The 20420-nt window shown below is 38.1% G+C and overlaps 1 protein-coding gene and 1 long non-coding RNA gene across 3 annotated transcripts in view; one reads left to right on the top strand and one right to left on the bottom strand.

Annotated features, from left to right (window-relative positions):
* The window catches only part of KCNJ6 (potassium inwardly rectifying channel subfamily J member 6), a 164387-nt gene that overhangs the window by 25809 nt on the left and 118158 nt on the right, over positions 1-20420 (top strand). The window lies entirely within an intron of this gene.
* Positions 5677-19675, bottom strand: LOC148055727 (uncharacterized). Its single transcript, XR_015704711.1, has 3 exons — positions 19586-19675; positions 9208-9338; positions 5677-5793 (listed from the first exon to the last, which is right to left on the bottom strand). It is a non-coding gene; the product is annotated as an uncharacterized LOC148055727 (long non-coding RNA).

The following is a 20420-nucleotide window of genomic DNA, read 5'->3' as shown; positions in this document are numbered from 1 at the left end:
GTGGGCTGACCTACAGCACAGTCTTCATATGCCTGTTCCTGAGGTCACTCTCTAAAGGCTATGACACAGCTGACTACAAAAGTTGACACATCAATATCATAGGAAAAAAAAAACCACAACCTAGTTTGAAAGGCTATTTGCAGTCCACATAGGAGCGTGGAGAATGAAACCTTTGATTTCCAGTGCTCTATGGTGTGTTACTCCTCTTTTTTACATCTTGTTAAAAGTGTAAGTTCAAATTGCCTGGGGGTCTTCCTGCATGCGCTGCTTCAGAGCAGCCACACCTTTTCTCTATCCCAAAACATAAATAAATAAAAGCCTACCCATGCAACATCTGTTTACTCCCTTGTATTCTGAGTCAGTAGATTAGACTTAGAGAAGAAACATAATATAATATGTTAACACCCAGGAAAAAAAAAAAAAAAAGACTCACTCATCCATAAGCAAAAAACACAGAATACAGTTCATTCTGGTCTTAATTCTGCAATCAGCAAGAAAACTGCCACATGAGAAACTATCTAGGCTGAAAAAATGTATCATCTTCTTTCCATTACTATAGTAATTCTAAGCTGTAAAATGCATGTTCTTTTCCCACAAAAAGGGGACTAGCAGGCAGAGAACAAGAATTTGGCAAAATAATTTATCGAGTCAGGCCTGTTATTACATGCGTTAATTTGAAGTCATGGACTCTGCCAACTTTTAACACCCTCTGCAGCCTACTAGAAGAAGTTAAATTAGTAGACTCTGGTGCAATGGCAAATACTTTAAACATCTGAAATGCTGGAACTCCACATGCCAGGCAAGGCAGATGTAATCCTCTGTTCTCTAGTTCTAATCAAAATAAAAGCATATCCTCTGTTCCAGCCAGAAAAAAAAAAAACCAAACCATAGGCAACCACACAAGACTACACATTATGCAAGCTGGGGAAAAAAATCAGTCTTCCCAATGACCAATAAAAAAGGAGAAACAGAACCAGGAGTCAATCTGTATCCTTTTTTTTCCCCTATTCTTTAATCTACCAATTGGTTAATGAATGGTATGGCTGAATCCACAACCTGCCTTATAAACATGCAGTGTGTACAGAAAACTAAACTGACCCTGACAGGAAAACAGATATGACCAATAATAGCTGATCTTTACAGGATGGGTTCTAGGTAGAAGAAATAACTGAGTTCAGATTGTCATTGATTTTGTGGGTGTCTCCTCTAGGTTAACTCATAGAATTGCCTTAAATTTATTCAAATTGACTCCTTAGGTACTATTTTACATGTATTTTCTTTTTAATCAATGATCTATTGATAACTAATTCTGATAATCAATCCTTTTTTCCTGAAAAATAAAGAAGTAAACATAGGGAAAAAAAAAGATGCAAAATCAAGAAAAGTCAGAGAGGGTAAAAAATCTTTAAAAAGGAAAAAACAGCAGAGGGCTCTAGAATAAAAAAGGAGGATTTTCCCCTTTGCAGACAAGAAGCAATTTGTGTTCTGAGCTGATGCATCATAATGTTGACCAAAGAAAAATATGTTTCTTGCTTGAGAAAGTGATTTACTCTCATAGGCTTAAAAAATCTGCACATAAAGCACTCTGAAACATGATGTCACCATTACGATTACCTTGCTACCACCAATGGAAATCCAACCTTGCCTAGTAATGAATGAATCAATCATACCATTGCTCTCCACGAAGGGACAATGCAGTTTGGGTCTTGATATTATTAAGTAGGCATTCATATCACACAAATGAGAGAGAGAGAAAGAGAGAGACCGACCAACCAACAGATAGACACATTCATATATATATACACATACATATATATCTCTCTCATTGTGAAGAAGCATGTGATAAGAATCTTTACGTTGGACCTGTGCTGCAGATGGTGGTCTTAGATACCACAAATAAACCACTGCTCTGTGTTGGGTAGATCCATTCAAGCTCAACATGGTCAATGCAAACTTCTCTCCTGAGCTTAGCTTCCATGGGAAAGTAAAAAGAGAACCATAGCAACAAATGAAGAGAAGAGATGCTAGCAAGAAAAGATTCAGAGAGCGAGCTGCATTTTTAAAGTGTTGGTTCCACAGAAAGACACAGAGCAGTTCTTCACAGTAACATGAAAACTCCTCCCTTCAAAGACATGAGAACTTTTCAAAAAATGTTCATAAAGCAGCAAGAGTTCTTAAAAAACAGGTTCACTCACAAAAGAGGTTTGCCCAAATCAAAGATAGGAAAATAGGTAGTTTTTCAGATTCTCTTCAGATGCTTGTGCAATCTATTTGTTTAAAACAAAATCAAACAAACTTCTCTAGATGAGTTCCAGGACTATGTTTGTGACTGCATCCAAAAAGGTAAAAGAAATAGTATCTTTCATACCATTGTTTTCCCTTTTTCTGTTTAGAAGACTGATAGAAGTTTTTTGGGATAGAAGGCAGGTCTCAGTGAAATTGTCTTTGGAATAGGGTTCATAAAAAAATGAAGATTTGGGAAAGGGAAGGTCCTGATTTTATCCAAATTTAATGATTTGTCCATAATCCAAATCAGTCCATTTTTTTTTAGACATAGTTGAACACCTTAGGGCACTCATGGAAAAACTGTATAGATTGCTTTCTATTCTAGCCAGTTCAGATATCTGGCCCAGAGCCTGAAGAGATTACTTCTGGCCAAAAATAAAATGGATATTTCAAGGGTCCATTTTACTTCTGAAATCTTTGCTTAGTAGGAAGTATTGCTGACATTTGCTACTATTAAATTTTAATTTGTCCAACTTGAAAAAATCAATGTTTTAACCTAATGATTTTTCAACAAGCAAGAAAAATACAGAGCAAGCTGTTGGGCAATTGATAAGGAACGATAAACACAGGAACTCAGGATATAATTTTGCTAATACACACCAAAGAATAACAGCAAACATTTGTCAAGACTATCATCATTTGTATTGGCTATTTTTACACTGGTCAGAGACGTGACAATTTGTTGACATAGCTGTCCTGACAGGATATCCTGGGACAGACACATCTGCTCTAGCAGAATATAGTTCTATAATATCATACCTCATTTCACTTGGGACATATGAAGTTGTCACAGAGATGATACCTCTTACCACAACTCCAGAAGCTATTTTCCACTAAAATGTGCAAGTATTCTCATACCAGTAAAGAGATCCTCATGTAAATAATAAAGAATAAAATATGTAACACATACAGTGCAACAATACCCTAAAAACCTCTCAAAATATATTTCAAAACCATTTTTCAACACTGCCAGTACACACTTGGTGTTACTTGCAGCATAGGTTACAGCTCCCCTTTTGAAGAATTAGTATTTCTAATACTAACGAGAGTAACAATGCAACCCTTGCATGTTACTTATACATTATCGTTTGGAGTAGTTGAACCTACATGTCTTTACTGTTGTCCAGAAAAAAAAAGAGGGCCAGTTTTTTTTAAGGTGTATAGGTGCCAAAATAAGCAGATGTGTCCCACAAAGTACTTTCAGAACTGGCTGGACAGCTACTCCCATCCATTTCTCAGTGTCAGCACCTGCCTAGATGCTTCTGAAATTTCCACCAGTCTCCATGTGTGCTCCGGACAGATCAATGTTCTTTATAATTTGACACAGCCCTGGCAGGGTGTGAAAGAACAGTGAAGAGAGACCACAAATAGAAGGTAATTAGGAAGTGCCTTTTCTGATCAGTGCAGCCTGCAAGGTTAAACCAAAGTAATACCTTTCTGAGCAGCCCTGAAGGAGTTAAATAATTCACAAGGACTGGCAGACAGATGAGTGAACTCCCTACAGGAAGCTCAGCAATTCAATCTGGGGGACTCCTGAAAGGAGATTGGGTACCTTCATGGGTTACAGTCTATTTGAAGAAAGTGATAAATGGCAATAGAGGCCACAAAATCTCCCCTGTCTCACCTCCCCCTTTCAATTCCACTCCTGATAGACAGTAGACATATTAACAGCTTTCTATGTCTTTCAAGGGTATGTATTTCTGGCAAGGACATATACTTTTCTGACAAGGTTTACAGAACATTTTGTTCTGCACCATGTATACACATGCTGCTGGATTCTATTCCTATTATATATTCAAACACCACACATAAGATTGCCATTACACAATCTGTCTTGAGCTGTCCCAAGAAGCAGAAGAAGTCCAGACTCTGATGTAAAAAAATAATCACCCTTTACTTAATTCTTATCCGGAATCAGCTTGCCTGGTCTTTCTGTACTGATAGGCACACAGTGGGAACAAGCCACTAAGGTATCTGTTCCCCACCTCTCCTTATCTGTTCTTTTATCCATCTGCACCTGATCTTAATAACTTCATGGAGGCTTGTCATTTCAGGAACATCTACATAATTGTATTCTATCAATACAAGTCTTCATGCCCTTCTCCATTATGCCACCACAAAACAATTTCCGTGGCATTTAACCATCTGCTTAAACAGGTGTGCAACTGCTGTCCTGACTAGAGAGGTTTTGCAGTATTACTACCTTAATCCACGATGAAGGCTGGCAAGCAGAGGAATAGACTTTGTCAAGGATTCTAGACCACCAACAATTTTCAGTTTAGCCAAAAATACTATAGCACTAAGTGTACTTTGTACAGCCAGCAGGAGGTCATCTCAGGAAGCACTGGAACAAAGGAACTTATACTATTGCAGAAGAAGGAAGAAAACAGTGTTAAATTAATTTCTAAAAGGGATTAATTAATGCATATTTTACACTAAACTGGTACTCTTGTTCTACTATTGAACAACTTTACTTGAGTATGGAAAAAATGAAAAATCAAACTTATTTTTCATGGGTGATGTAAAAATCTACGAGACATCCATTTAAAAAAAATAAAATGACAACCATTCTAGTCAGGAGAGTTACACAGTGAGTTATTGTCCAAGTCCTATCACATCCAGAGTAAGGAGGACATAACTTTATAGTCTTCTCAGAAGACGGAGGGCTGTAGCAAAATGAGGAATACGAAGAGCTGCACAGCAACAGAAAGTTGTGCAAGCAAGGCTCTATGCAATACATTTAAATATAAATTGTTCCCTGATTAAAATTTTTATCCCATACCTAGAAACTTGTAACTTAACCAAATACACCAAAGACAGCTATTACTCTAGAGCTGAAATTGTGCCCCGAGATAAACATATTGACTGTCGTAGCTTACCAAGGCCTTCAGGGAAGCTACTTAAGCTTAATGAATCACAGAACTGTCACTGTTTGAGGCCCTGAAGGTGCATATTCTGCACCACCTGTGGGTAATACTTTGAGCAGCAGAAGGCACAAATTCCTGTGGAACTGTCCCATGTGAATTCTCCACTGCCTAGCAGTAAGCTCAGTCCAAGCAATGGCTCCTTCTCAGCTCCCAATTTTCAAAAAATCTCTGATAAATTAATGTGATTGAAACCTCTAACTGCTCTGAAAAATGTGGTTGAAACTGACGTCAAAACTGTTGAAATGTTGTTAGAAGAGGACAAAAAAAGACACTGTAGTCACAACAGACTTGTTTCAGTAGGAAATCAGAATAAAAAAGAATGATAGCCCTGGGGTCATTTATAAATATATTTTATTTTAAAACAGATGAATTAAAAAAAACAACATAGAAGCTGGCATAGAAAAAGGCATTAACATCAACGTCTCAGAAGAAATTAGGCATTTTTTTTCAGTCACATCAAATACCAATCTTTGCTGCAGTGTCTCCATTAAAGTGCAAATAAGAAGTCACCAGTTTGAATTTTCCTTCAGCACCGCCAGAAAAGACCAGTGATTCACCCATCTAACTGCCATTGTTTTGGCTGGGGAAAAAAAAAGGAAAAAAAAAAAGAATGACTTGGATGCGCATGTCCACATAATCTATTTGAAACTGAACATTGTCTCATTTCTGGAGTGATTTTATTCAGCTCTCCACCCTATTAAGCTGTTTTCATACTCTTCCGTCAAACAAGTGGGAGCATCTTGGACCTTCAACGTCTAAAGCTAAACTCCAAAAGCTCAGTTCTTTCACCTTTTCCTCTAACATCATGCACAAACCCATCAAACAGGGTCCAGTCTCCTGAGATAGATCTGAATAGGCTGGTACCCCTCACACAGCATATCTTCCATGAATAGTTGTTCAGGACCTGAACATAGTACAGCCGTATTAGCACAGCACTATGTCCAAGCTAATAAGCTCTGCTTCTCAGCAGGCTGCCTGGCTGCTCTAGGAGATCCTGCCATGCTGACACAGCCATTCTACCTCCAGTCTCCAAACCGGAGCTCTGCTCTACTGTGCAGCCCTCCCCTCTTTGCATAGCTCATGTGGGTTTCTCCTGCCTTTCCATGCCTTTGAGCTCCCTCAAGCATTTCTAACTCTACATGATATTTCCTCTCCCCTACCTGGCATTATCCCCCCGTTGTTCCCCTCTCCCCTATTCATGCAGCATGAGCTGGCTCTGCTGAAGGCAGGTGATTTCCTTAGGATTAAATACAGAAAGCCAAATTCTGATGTTTCTTCCCACAGAAAGCAGCTCTGCTAATCTCTTGAGGAGTAAAGTACCACTCAATGTGGCTATGCTTGGTAGAACAGGCCCTGAAGGAGGAGTTCAAGATTTTAGCTCACTAAACTCAGCAGCAGCAGCAACAACAAGAAGGAAAAAGGTAGCAAGGGAAAAGCTGTATATTTCAAATACAGCACATTCTGTAGATCAGAGACTTTCAAATTCAGAGAACACCAAGGAAATCAGGTTTAAATCATGATGCATTTTGACAAAATAAACAACCAAAACATGTAGAGTGCCATATTTGGCTGTGCATCTACCAAGAAGGAGGCCAGAGGGGAGATGGGGCAGGGAGTGGGTAGACGGTTTGTGGCTTTTTTCAATTTCTCTAATCTAGCTCAGATTGCTATCATGACTTTCACTAAGGGAGATACTGTGTATAACTTCTGTAATAAAGAATGTACTGTATTGTGCTAGGTAGAATGAAGAAAGGATTTAAAATCATAATAATAAAAGTTGTGCTGCAGGGCTTTCAAACTTGTAAGACAGATTTTATTCACTCAAGAGTTGTAGTGGGGTGTTTCTCTTTTCAAATAAGGAAGTGTAAGATAATTATAAAGTGCTGGGGTTAAATATTCTATACACATTTTCTGGAAGTGGAGCTGTGATGTGGTAAATCTAGTAGTTCTTGACTACTGTTGATTATGTGTTTGGGTATGCCGAAGTAATTTTTCTGGAGCAGTTTAGTAATATGGTAATAATTTCTTTCTCCCTGAATCTAAAATTCCCCTAAAATCACAAAATAGGTGATTTTGGAAATGATGTGACTTTGTTGATAAGGTCAAATAAAGCTCATTAAAAAAAAAAAACCCACACACACAAAGAAAACAAAGAAAACAATGAAAAGAACCCCTCCTAAGGAGAAAATTAAAAATTATCCAAAGGTGCTAGAGGTCTCATGCCTGTCTGATAATGTGAGAAAAACTTCTCCTTTGGAGACCCAAGTAGCAGAAAACAAAAGGTAATTACTACCTGACAGCTTTCTCTAGATACAAAGAATTTGTAGCTCCTAATGGGCAGGTGCCCACATTAGAAAAAATATTAATTAGTACCCCTGTTGGCAGGCTCAGCTGACAAAAACATGACTAAATGAGCATGGAAACTGAAGTGCCTTCTGTGATGATAATTGCATGTACCCACATTTATTGTAATTTGGGATGTGATTTTCTATTTGGATCTGAATCACTGAAAGGGTCTAGTTGTTGTGACAACATACAGGGATAACGACTCTATTAAAACACTCAGGTCCTAATTTCCAAAGGTATTCATCACCCACATCTTTAACGGGATCAGAAAACTTTTGGTAGCTTGGAAAATTTGGATGCTCATCATAATTTCAGTGCAAAAACTGCCAAGTAAGAATTACGAGAAAGCCACAAAGTACCAGTGACTGTCAACACAATGAAAAGCAACACCAAACTTTAAAAGAACAGATTTCATAAAAATGAGGAAGACAGAGAAGTGTGAGGGGGAAAATGTTTTGGTTTCTTTGATAGAATCATAGAATCATTAAGATTGGAAAAGACCCTTAAGATCATCGAGTCCAACTGTTAACCTATCACTGCCAAGTCCACCACTAAACCATGTCCTCGAACACCACGTCTACCCGTCTTTTAAATACCTCCAGGGATGGAGACTCAACCACTTCCCTGAGCAGCCTGTTCCAGTGCCTGACTACCCTTTCGGTGAAGAATTTTTTCCTAATATCCAACCTAAACCTCCCCTGGTGCAGCTTGAGGCCGTTTCCTCTCATCCTATCGCTTGTTACTAGGGAGAAGAGACCGACCCCCATGTCGCTACAACCTCCTTTCAGGTAGTCGTAGAGAGCAAAAGCAGTAATAAATGTTGGTCCTGGGAACAACACATATCAGCAACTTCCTTCAGTAGCAGAAACACAAATTCAAATAGTATATTAAAACTGCATTATAAAGTTTCTAGAAAAGTTGAAGGTAAATTGTATTTTTCACAAGGATAGATTGTAAGCAAGAACGGAATGATATGGAAAAGGCATGTGCGATTTAACCGGATCCTCAGAAGTATTGGATGAAACCTTTCACAAGAGGCTGGTCCTCAAGGCTGTGACACTGAAATGCCATTCTGGGCTCCAACATACTGTGGGCCTGTTTGTGAAAAAGACCGACAGCTGTAACTTGGGAAGATCTGGGTCATTCTGGTGATGTTCCATAAACCGGATTTATCTGACCAGTTGCAGAAACAATTACATAGCACCTCATAAAGCCCAAACAAGTCATTTTCCCCTCATGTAAGTGTTTGGAGTGTCTGCTTTAAATTTTCCAATAGTTATTATAATCACTATGGTAAACTTGTTCTTTTAACTTGCTTGATATGAAAACCTTTGTAGCCATGATTCATACCAGCTTGCATCGAATTAGTAGTTACATAGCAATCAATTTAGCAAAGTGAAAATCATTCTGACCTGAGGAATTACATCATGAGGGCTGATTTTAGAGGGTGGACAGAAAAATGAAGATATCTTGCTACTACTCTATACTCAGGAAAGGAAAAGGAGAATTGATTTCTCTCCAGTAGAATGCAAACTGAGGTAGTCACTTTAATTTTGGTCTTTTCAAATACCACAGAAGATCCTGGAAGGAAATCAGATCCTTAAGCCCTGACCCTGCACTGAGACATCTCTGCCTAGACTGAGCCTACCTGTGGTCTGTCCATATCCAGCAGAGCTTCATGAAGACATATAACAGGTCTGCCTGCACTTAATTTCACAATCAGGGCATATATGCCTGTGTTGGATAGCATTCCTCCAGGCTTTTGCAGCTGAAATTGCTCTGGAAATAAATAGAAAACCAGAAAGAGATGAAAAATAGTCCATAAAGCTGCACATCAAGGCTTTGCAAAGCAGAACAAGTTGTTCCATCGAATGGTTAAGAAAGCCTGGAACTGATCTGTTATAGTACAAATGACTGGAAGTAGAGCTTTATTTTTCTAAAAATAAAAGAAAAAAAATAATTTTAACTAAAAGATAACAAGAAACAACAAAACATCTTGCCTAAATCTTGTTCCCATTTTCTGTAAGTAAAGATTAATTTAGCCTTAAATTACCTGGAGTTTTCTGAAGTGTTAAGCATTTAAGAATTATACAACAGACATCAAAATCAAGTCAAGCTGCAAAACTCAGAAGATTTTTATGTATCTCATCTATTTTGCACAGTGGTAGAACACTATGTTAATACATGTGCTTATCTTTTTATTAACCAGGTTTCCACATAACTGAACGAATGTTGGGCATAATCTAGAATTTGGGGAGGAGAAAAGACACCGTTAAAACAGGAAAAAAGGATGCTTTAAAAATTGGAGAAAAAATATTTAAATACTTCTTCTGACTACATTTATTCTTGATTAAAATTTCACAAAACAGCTCTTAGGAAATATACTTGCAATTCAGTTTAATAATGAACTTCCTCATAATTGTAACATGCAGGAGAAAACTGAGTTAAAAACGAGACCTGTAATGTTTTTTCTCAAAAAGGTAACCATTGTTAACCACAAATCAATAAAGAATAAGACCAAGAAAACCCAAAATTGGAATCATATAACCAGATAATTCACAAAACAACCTTAGAGACTTCTGACTTCTATACCATCCAGTACAGCATGGTGCAGCTATATCCAGCTTATCAGAAACTGTCCTACCTCTTAAAGTTGAGACACTACAGTCATGTTAGTGCATCCCTGGGCCAAGCTGATGAGCTCCACCCACAGTGTTACGGTGATGCAGCTTCTCAGCCTAGCCCCTCCATGGGCGTGCGGCTGTATTAGCTCATGTGAGGTCAGGAGGTCTCTGCACTGTGGCTGGTGTACTGAGACTTGTCCTAAGTTTACAGGTAAATTCATTCAAGGTGACAGAAACCTGGAAGGATTCTCAGGTGATAATGAATTTGTGCTTGATGTGCAATAAAGCTCTGATGCTCTTGTGAGTCTTTGCTGCCTGGCATTGCCCTCTCTGAGTGCTGGCCATGCTAGTGCAGCTGTGGGGCACAGCGAGCACCTCACTCTTTCATATGCAGGCTGGGCCTGAGCATAATCCTGCTGTCTGCTCTCTCTGTACCATTGTACAAGGTGTTCATCCACACCAGAAGCCTTCAGCCTTCACACAGGACATAGGCCCATGGGCAGCTCCAGAGGTTGCTCTCCACCATACCGCTGCTTCTACTTTATGCATGGAGGCATCTCAGACAAGAGGGAAGAGTGGTTACAACAATCAAAAAACGTGGAGGAAAAGGCAGAGCTTTGTAATGTCAAAGGAGCACTGACTCTTTTGGAGCGATAGTGAGGGAAGGGTGTACAATACAGGAGCTTAGAGGACTCAGGAAAGAGCAATCCTGTAGGAAAGTGATGGACAGCCTTTTTAGAAACATCAAGATACAGCAGAGGAGCCTAGAAGATATATCTGCTAGTGGTAATATCATTACAATTTGATATTTTTGTAATGGAATAAAATGCTTTATCCCATCTCTATTAGAGCATATATTTTCTCCTTTAGAAGCTAACAGCTACTAATATTTTATTACTAATAACACTTAATTAGATTAAAAGCAACAGAAAAGGCTAGCTTCATGAGCTGATCTTTCATCACTAGCATCATATATATTATTTTGGGGGTGGTTAAACTTAGAGAGAACTCAAGCTAGCACATTTTGAAACCTCTCCATTATATGGCACTGTATGTAAAGTACACTGTATATAAAGTGCAATCAGCTGTACTATCTGAGGAACACACAGATTTGCTGTGTCTGACTTGTAAATCTTTAGTCTGATTCACACAGAATTTGTCCAGATATTCCAGTTAAAACGTATTCAAATCCCCAAGACAAAATACAGATGTCTACATGGCACAACACAAAACAGTCTAGGTAAAAAGCTAACTCAAGAACTAGCAGCAGAGTTATGTTACTGCAAGGCTCTTGCAGACTAATTTACTTGTTGACAGTTATTGTTCTTTCAGAGGCTGCTTGGGGATCTCTAGGCAGCATTGCACTGTGCTGAGACAGCATTCCCTTACAGAAAACAGCCTTTGGCTTTAGTTTGAAACAACAAATGTGAATGCTATCTCTAACCTCAGCCGACAATGAGCACGAGTCTCCTAGAGCGGTCAGAACCCTTTGTCAGCTTGGTCTAAGTACCAGGAAAATGGCAAGAGCAACAGCGCAATGATTTTCCCCGTTTTGCATTTTTATTAATGAACATTTTATACTTCTCTGTCATTTATGATCATGTATAATATAATATATTGTACACATTATTAAAATAAGAATATGTCCACAGAGTCGAAAGAATTGAGGTGATGCTATGATTAAGCCTGCACAGTTCAAGCAGTAGACAGTCCCTACCTCAAAGATGCACAGTCTATTTAGATAAGATAGATAGTACATGTGGGTTTGAGGGGTAGAGAGGGAGGCGTGCACAGTGTGATAGCAACAAACAGCGTGCTAGTTTCACAACCGTTCTTTTTGGAAGTGTGGGAGAGTGTGAAGAGAGGGAGAAGGAAGGTTAGTTATAAAGTTAGATGGAGAGAAAAGGGAAGGGAGAGAGCATTTTAGGAAAGGTGATGGTGTGGATAAGACAAGAGAGAACAAGAAGAAGAAACAGTATGTGGGGGTGAAGAGAATGGGAGGTGAACAAACCTTTAGCACAGCAGAAAGATGATAGTCAATACCACAGCAATTTCAGAGAGAGAGGGCTTCATACCCCCTGTCTTTAGCCATATAACAAGTAAGTATTTAGTTTGATTTAGTCATGTCTGCTGTATTTCTAATGAGTTGAGCCCCTCCACCAGTGATTCATCGACTTGAGACACCTGGCTAACTTGCCTTTGGAGGTGCTGGTTTCCCTCTGTTGATGTTACCAGATGTCTAAATAACTTGCTTAGACTGTATACCCAAATTTTTAGTGGGCTGAACTTAGGTGACATGAACCCCAAGCCACATGTCCGAAGGTGCCCATTTTGACTCTTTCTGCTGCAGCTCCTATTATTATCTTCATTAGCTCTGAAAAGCTGGCAGATTGAAGGCCAGGGTTGTGACTTTGTGCATTTGGGGAAAGACGGAGTTTCACCTTAAGGTGGGAAAGTCACTGATGACAAAGTAATCATATGGAGAGTGCTACACTCTCATTTTCTGATTTTTCTGTGTGGAAGACACTAACTTCAGAACAAAGTCTCAGTTCTTACATTCAGAAAGACCGGTTTACCTCAACATTTCTCTTCTTTAATGCTTTTGCAGTTTCACTGAAAAAGATCTGTGTAAGCCAGCCTGAAGATCAGTATAAGCAACCAAAATTTCAATTTTCTCTCAGGGAGTAGTAAATGGGAGGTATTTTCAGGTATTTTGCAGTAGAACAGAAGAGATATTTTCATTATTAGCATTTTTGCATCTTCTGACACATTATTTGTTCTTTTTCAACATATCTGCTTTTGAAGACTTTTTTAAATAGACTTAACAACAAAAGGCTGCTAAAATTGGAAACTGTGTGAGGTACTTTGGTATTATTCAATCGGGGCCAAATCTGACACGGAAGACAGTTCTTGTTTAAGAACTTCCATTGAATGAACATGATCATAGCACAAAACAAAGAAAAATGTCAGTTTCCCTAGTTGTATGTACATCATTTAAGCCTCACAAGGTACGTGAGGAAACAGGTTCAGGTTTGAAATGGTTGATCTGTTCTATTCAGTTATCAGTTATTTTTACAATGCACCAAGGCAAGTAATAAACAAATCATACTTTGTTAGATCATTATTCTCTTAAATAGTTTAAATAGTGGTTTCTAGATTAGTTCAGGCATGGTTCTACGTATAATTTTTCATGTGAAATCCCCAGTCTATAAATATTCTTTAAGTGATTGTTACTGAAATCTGGAATTTAATGCTATAAGAATACAAACCAGTTGAGACTTTCCCTTTGGGGGCCACAGAAACAATGAGTTCATGAAAAACTAAATATATGCATTATTAACAGCTGAAAAGATTGGATAAGCATTTTTAAGTCTTTTTTATATAGTGAATCTCCTGTGTTTCTACCAACTTTTTTGAATAAGGCAGTTGCTGTTATGTCAAGATAACTTACATTTCTTCTATTACGAATATATTAATGAATTATACCCTAAAAAGGAAAATACCAGCTTCTTAAGAGTTTGATCCAAAGGTCTTTGAATTGGTAAAACCATTTCCACTGATCATAGAGCTTTTCACCATGCATTAATTGTACACAGCCACCCTACCTGCAGTCTGGAGATTTAGATGACAAAGCATATGTAAGATTATCCACTCTGTCTTGAAGACTGTTTGCTGAGACATAATTTATTCTGGTTTGTCCAATGTAGTTTTAACAGCCCTAAGTAAAAAGCTTTCCACCCTTTTTAGTACAGCATCACCGCATCACTTTTTTGTCAGGATATTCTTCTTGATTTTCAGCTTATACTTACACTGGCTTAGTTTCACAATGTAGGCTAGAAATGTTGCATGTAAGACTTAAGTACTCCATTGCAATTATCTTCATCCATAATTTGTTAGAACACCCAAGCTGAGCTTCTCAAAAGCAAGCAGTACATATAGTTTGTTGGCTGTCAAAGTACAGAAGTGAAAGCTCTCCTAGTGTTTAGCCAACCCAACTCATAGTCTTAGAAGAGATGTATTTTTACTGGGATCTGAGGGAATCAAATAAATCTTCAGACATTCTGTAGGGACTTTGTAATGGGAGATGAAAATTAAGCTGATACTTCACCATCTTGAGTAAAAAATCTAAGAAAATATACCTGCCTTTAATCATTTAATAATACCACAGCATTACTTAACTCCTACCTTTGGTCTTTTAGATACCCAAAATATTTCTTTATTAACCTATCACTGTGTAATGTTCCCATTATTTCCTTAATGGCCATTTCGTATTAATGCTTAAGTGACTCTTCTACAGTTGACAGCAGAAGCAACAAGTATTTAACAGCATAAATATGTAAAACAGAATTGTTCATAAAATAATCTGCATCTTCTGGCACCATTACCACAATAAATTAAGGATACTTTAATGCCTGTAGTTCTGAGGTTTGCTGTCAAAGGTAGGATTTTTTAATATTTTTTTTATATTCGTGTTCTTTGCAATCAATTTTAATAGTTTAAAAATGTGAAGTTCCTTAGGTTATTTAAAAAAAACTGAAAACCTGAGACTTACTACAGCTTAGATCTTACTTAAAATGCCAAAAATATAAAGTCTTTCTCTCTTGCCTTTTCTTTTTTTTTTTTTTTTTTGTTTCATAGATACGAGTACTCTCTCTCCTGCAAACTCTCAGATTATTTTTTCTTTTTATCTTGTTCAAACATATTTTTATTTATTTGTGTTCTGGTAGATGCAAGTACATTAAAAATGTTCATACATACTCAACAGCAGTCAGTAACATTTATTTATGCTGCTTCTGTTCCTAGAAAGATTTCCTACCCTCAGAACCACATCCCCACTGTTTAATATGTGAATATTTGTTCCTCCTACTTAGAGAATGACCATGTATTTGCAATGGATTTAATACACAACTCTGTGAGCTTTGTATCTTGAGTCTGAGGGAAGCTGACAAGTTTCTCTAGAATTGATGCTTGATTTTCTGCCTGGAAAAAACCTGAGATTTTTCCATACATATTTCACAGACCAAGTGTGAATGATGAGTAAGTAAGTTAACTAAAGACTATGAGAAATGTAAAAACTATATTCTAGAACCCAGAGAAATAAATTCAGTTCTTCCTGCTGTTAATGCAAATTTCCTCCATGTAAGGCATCTTATATCAGAGCTACTGAGAGTGCTTTATGACATCTGAACACATTAATGAGCCATACTCACCCCTACTGCTCGATAACTCTAGTGAACCCAGCTAAGGTACACCCTCAGTGAACTCTGCTCACTCCGTCTATTCGAATACTGTATTTTAAGCTCATTTCAACTGATGCAAATTGAAATCACCTCTTATGCCAAGCACTGGATAGTCCTCTAAAATGCATTCTTATCCATTTAAATGCTGGGATCACTGCAAGGGAATGCAGATTACTTGCTAGTATTCTCACCTGTAAAGCTGAGGATGAAGCCAATTTGCTTGAGATCACATTGTGCTGGGTCCTGCACACATATAGTCATTACAGTCCCTACCCCAAGAGCTAATTCTAGAAGACAAGACAAAACAGGCAGTTGGGACCAATCACCTTTCTTGGGATGGGCAAGACAGAATAATAAAAATAAACAAGATATACACTATTTTTTAGCTTTGGGACAAGGAGGCATGAAAAGCAACTCACATAAATCTAGGCAGGTCTTACATACAGCTTGAATTCTAATAATAGTAAAATAATGCAGTAACACAACACATCTCATTGTTAGAGGTCCTAAAGATGGGCTATTAAGCTATTTTTTCCTTTGTTGGATATGTGTCCAGTTAGAAATGAAAGTTTCTATGGCATTTTTCAAAAGGAAGAGCTCCAAGTCCTTCCAGCAATCCCTCTCCACCTAAAATAAGCTATGCTTTCGAGAGCTGAGTGTAGGCTATTGCTAAAATGAATAACACATAATGACTGCTGCGTTTGCCTACACACCATTGCCTAACAACCAGTATCTAATTCATTACTGTAAAGCATTTGAGGATGTCACAAGTATGAAAGACACTACATTAAAATGAAATTCTATTATTCTCATTTAATAGTGTTTCAAACATAACATCATTTTCATGTAGTTTGAAAAGTAATTTAAGATATCCTAAGATAGATTACTCTATGCTAAAATTTCAGAAAAGGTTCTTCTTTGCTTCTTGCTCATTGAATTTGCATGTAGTGATTGAATAGCTATTGCCTTAAAGGGTGCATCAATGAAATTACTAGGGATTTGCCACTGAATTACTTTCAAAAGTAACAAAGCTTCACAAAAAGTATGTGTAATGGATATAATGAATTTGAGTTCTGATCCATAGCTCAGCCAGTACAGGACTGATGAAATACTATTAGAAATTTTAACCAAAGTTCTAGATTACTTCAATAGATTCCTAGCATGTCAGTGCACCTCTGCACTTGTGAACTGGCAAAAGTACAAGAGAAGTTTCAGCTGTGCAGTAAACAAACAAAATAAAGATAATGATCTCATCAATTTGTGCCAGCTGAAGCTAACAGCCATTGCAGAGGAAGTCACAGGATGTGTCCATGTCCTTCGATCAGAAAAATTACAGCAAGATCATGTACTCTCTTGCCCAAGAATTTTTCTTACAAGAACAGTGACCTAGGTACTCCGTATTTTGATTCCCATCTGGAATTTGATGCAATCCTCACTCTCTGACACTGAAAAGGTTAAGTCTGCACTGCCTTGTTGGCACTACTGACATCTTCATGTGCACCCTCTGACAGAACCTTTGGCAGACTGTGCAGCATGGGAAGTCAGGCAAGGAGAGTTTTGTACAAAGGTGCTTGATTTATATTGGCTGAGAAGTGAAATAGTGATGTGAAGGCCACACTTTCTGTGTTGGCACTTAGAGCATCACATTAAACCATGAATGTTGCAACAGCATGATAATAATTTGAGGTTAAATTCAGTGCAAGACAGAACACCACAGTCTCGAGATATTATAGGACTGGGCAACTCATTTGCCTTAAGGAAGCTTACATAAAGGAAATATCTTTAAATCTATCTAACTATTCAGTGAGAAAAGGCACCATGAGTTGATAGTAATGTTTAAATTTTACAGAAGTGTCAAACAAATTCTTCAAAATAAACTAAGGCCAGGCACACAGCTAAAAACAAGAAAAAAAAGGAAAATGCCTCCACTAGAAAAGGAGAGTTTGCCGCTCCTTTCTTACACCCTCAGCTGAATGAAAGACCTCAACAACAGTGCAAAAAGTAGAAAAAAGCTTTTTAAATAGCCATTTTTACCAGTTGAAGCTAGCATGCTTCACATACCAATTTACATTTCACACATCCCTTCTTGCATCACAACATCATCATCTATCACTTGCATTTTACATGCATATCATTTAAAATACAAAGAGCAGGAATTCTTGCTTTTTATGCACCCAGAAAGATGGTAGCTGTCTCACACAGGTATGCAAGGGTAGCATACGTCTGCACACACTCCAGTCGCTTACAAGAGCAGAGTCTGTTTCTGCTGCTCCCCTGAGGTTCTGGAAGATTTGGGTTCTCAGCCCCAGAACAGGTACACTGTCAGCAACAGCCCATGCATTCAGACCCCTGCAGAAACCACTCCATGCTGACTACATAGCTACAAAAAAAGATATGAGCCTCACTGTGTTGGGAGAGATGAAAAATAAGGCCTGTATTTCTTGGTGTGTTTTCTGAAGTGACAATTCATGTTTACCCAGTAATCTCAAGAGGGAATACTACCACAGTCTGCCCTTAAAGAGGAGTTCTATCCTGAAATGAAACACTGTGTTGTTTTTGTTTTTGTTTTTAAAAAGAAGGCAAGTCTTACTCTGCTGTCAGTCTGTATTCAAAATCACATCTGCTGAAGTCAGGACCAAAAGTATGGGTTTTTTTTTTTTTTTTCCCCCAAGTTATTATGTTAGAACTCATTCTGTCAGAAAGGATGGAATTCCTTCTTTATCTGCCATCAAAACCCAAATTTCTTAGAGGTGTTCAAATTTTCTTAAAATATGCCATTTTGATAAAACAGATGAGTGGAAAAATATGCTTAGAGTTTCCAGAAGAACATCATAGTGTGTATGTGTGCACATACTAGTGATCATTAGAGAAAGGGAAGAATGCAAAACTTGAGAGAATAATTTCACACAGATTCTACGCGTCAGTGATAACAGTAAAAAAAAATTAATTTTTTCAATAAAATACCTGGAAAATGGGATGTCATTTTTTAATCTGTCCTATTGAGAAAAAACATTCATACAAGAGTACCTTTGTCATCTAAAGAAGGAAGATCAGAACTTCAGTAGTCCTTGTCATTTCTCTTAGGAAAAGTAAACCAAACTCTTTCAATATTTTCAAATGCAGCAATTAATGGAATCTTGTCTACCATTTCATGTTGTCTTTCTAATATGGAAATTCACAGAGGTGACAGTATCATAAGTCTGAGAACCTTAGCTTTCTTCTTTAACATGCTATACCCAAACTGCTGCAGTGAAGATATGCAGTCTCTTCACATGTAAATGTTTCTGTGCTTACCTGTCAGTGGTCTCAGGCCATTACTAGAGGAAAAAGTACATGCTGTTAGCGCTTGCCTTTACCAGCTTCTTCAAAACAAATATTTGATTGTTAGCAGAACTCAAAGGTTCAAAAACTTACAACTTTCTCCTTATATATTATTTTTAATACTTCCACTTTAAAAGGAGATGACAATCTAGTCTCCTATGTCCTTATGATAGACCTCATCATTAGTAAAAAGTATTTAATAATATGCAAGAGCAAATATTAATATTTAAAATCACAGCTTGTTATTAGTCTAATAAATCCAGCCTTCCATCTTCAGGGCTCAACATTGATCTTCCCCAACTGTTCATTCCTGATAAACTATAAGTTCTCTAGTGGAAGGAGATGTTTTAAGGTCACATTGTAAAGCAACATGGACACAAATTACTGATGATTTTCACAGTGCTGTGCTTCCCTTTGATGATTAATACCATGCAAGAAATTGCCATGCAGGACCTTTTTTTGTTGTTTAACTGGCACTCTTGCACTATTTCTTTCTTCTTCCTTTTTTTTCATTCATAGTAAAGCATGAATCTGATGGTGAATGCTACATTGTCAGCATGGCTTAGGGCATTAACCTCACCATGGATTCAGGACACAACCTTAAACGTTTCTCTTAATATGAAATGCTCTAAGGAGTATGCATACAGTTGTGAAGCATTATCTGCTCATTTCATGCATTCCAATGTTTTCTATTACTATGAAATGTGAGCTTTTTGTTAGTAGAAGTCTAGCTTTCCGAAGTGCAAGTAGTAGCATATTTGGTATAGAAAATACTTCTTTTATATTTTTTGCACCAGATAGAAGCCATTACCGTGATAAGACAGAGATGGATAGACCTCACCTCCTCTCAAGTCATGAGATGATCTTATTCTTTTGAATAAAGCAGGAGAGGTAGCTCTTGTGACAGCCTGGCACCTCTGCAGCAGGATCTGCTCATGTCATAGCCAAATAGCATTAGAAGACTAAGTCTATACTGTCAAATAACACCCAGCAGGGACCATTCTCACACCATTCTCAGCCCATGGCTTGCCCCATTGTGGTTTCCCAGAGCTGAGATAGGGGGCAGGGGGCATCTGTTTGGGGTTGCTGCCCATTAAAGTCATATTTTGGAGGAAATTCTCTCCTCTGCTGAGGTTTTTGGGAAAAAAAGCTTCTTGGATCAAGAGCTGACATTTGCACACCTGTGGCTCACAAGACCCTCTCTCGCAGCCTGGACAGAGGTGGAGGCAGACTCCCACACCCATTATTAACAAGTGTTAACACCTGGCCCTTTTCCCTTTGGCTTTTCCAAGTGGACTTGTCAGCTGTGGTTAAAACTAGTGAACGTCTGGGCTGTTTACATTTTGAAGACAGCTGTGGGGTAAGGGACAGGTAATCACTAGCTGTGCTTACCCACAGGGCTGGACCTTAGTCATCAAAGATACTTGTATAGTTTCAGGGATCATAAGGGTGAGAGCAGTCCCACCACATCTTCTCAAAACCAGCTAATTAAAGTTTAAAGGGCTTTGAAGGGCTGAATGATTTAATTCAGCCCAAACTCTGGCTCTGAAGTCAGGAGATTGGACCCAGACTTCCTTGCTTTGGCTGAGGCATGCTTTGGGGCCTTGGTCCCTGTTAAGGGGAATTCCACCAAATTCAAGGGCTCTTGATTGACCAAGATTTCTGTCAAAGCAGGC

This window comes from Nipponia nippon, unplaced genomic scaffold (assembly GCF_047370975.1).
Source record: "Nipponia nippon isolate SJK-2023a ecotype South Korea unplaced genomic scaffold, ASM4737097v1 scaffold_2, whole genome shotgun sequence".
Lineage (NCBI taxonomy): Eukaryota > Metazoa > Chordata > Aves > Pelecaniformes > Threskiornithidae > Nipponia > Nipponia nippon.
Note: the sequence above shows the minus strand (reverse complement) of the source record. Positions and strands in the feature narration are given on the sequence as shown.